The sequence below is a fragment of the Penaeus vannamei genome, chromosome 11, assembly GCF_042767895.1.
Source record: "Penaeus vannamei isolate JL-2024 chromosome 11, ASM4276789v1, whole genome shotgun sequence".
Lineage (NCBI taxonomy): Eukaryota > Metazoa > Arthropoda > Malacostraca > Decapoda > Penaeidae > Penaeus > Penaeus vannamei.
In genome coordinates, this window is record NC_091559.1 from 5,679,630 (window position 1) to 5,680,577 (window position 948).

The 948-nt window shown below is 30.7% G+C and overlaps 1 protein-coding gene across 8 annotated transcripts in view; it reads right to left on the reverse strand.

Annotated features, from left to right (window-relative positions):
• Positions 1 to 471: 471 nt before the first annotated feature.
• The window catches only part of Rho1 (ras-like GTP-binding protein Rho1), a 61,606-nt gene continuing 61,129 nt past the window's right edge, over positions 472 to 948 (reverse strand). For all 8 annotated transcript variants that reach the window (XM_070126915.1, XM_070126916.1, XM_070126919.1 and 5 more), the window contains one exon: positions 472 to 948. This exon is cut by the window's right edge and continues 1,404 nt beyond it. The gene's annotated coding sequence lies outside the window, so the exon portion shown is untranslated.

Genomic DNA, 948 nt, shown 5'->3' on the forward strand with positions numbered 1-948 from the left:
GATTATACTTATATCCAAAAGTGTAGCTTTACAGCTTTCTGGAAAATGGGTTTTCATACATAAAGGAATAATCTTTTAGTTTGCTTGTATGACTGGGTAATATTGCTGGAAGGGTAAGAATAATAGTATCTGGATTATATAACTGATGGTAATCCATCTCCAACTGCCTTTAGAATTACATTGAGATAACAAAAATTTAAATTGTTATACATGCTTGATCAGATATTAATAAAATAAGATAACATTTGTGGGACACAGGTTTACAGTGAAAGATGCATTTACTTACTCTCCTTATAAAATGATGGGATAATTAAGCTTTGCAACAAAGTTTAATGGAAGATGATTATTTCATGATTATTGCGGTTAGCAAAATAAATGAAACAATTGTAGAGACTACTTGTTTTCACTATATATACACCCAACAAAAATTAATCTTGTAAGACTTCAAAACTTTTAAGGTTTCCAAAAAACTTTTAATAAAAGGATACATATTTATTACAAAAGGGTAAACTGAACATGATGTGCAATGCTGTACGTTTAATGTACGAGCTATTCCACAAAAAACTTACAGTCCTTTTTTAAAGATACTTTAGCTCAAATACACATGAAAAGCAGTTCAGCTAACACTTTGCAATATACGGTTGAGCTTCTGGAAGCCACTGAGAAAGGTGACCATTCAAGTTCCTATATATTCTCCCAATTGAGAAACAAGCAACCTTCAGGGGGGTAAGGGGGGGGAGGGGGAATCAAAAGACTATACCTGTACATGCACTTGGTAAAATGAAAAAAAATATACATGTATTTAAAAAGATATATTGACAAAAAAAGAAAGAAAAAAACAAACTAGTACATGGAAATTTACATTTATATATAATTATGACATCCTAATTTTTAAATGCTTGATTCAGGGTCGTCAAATAAAAGATAAAGATTTACAAGGATTCTCAG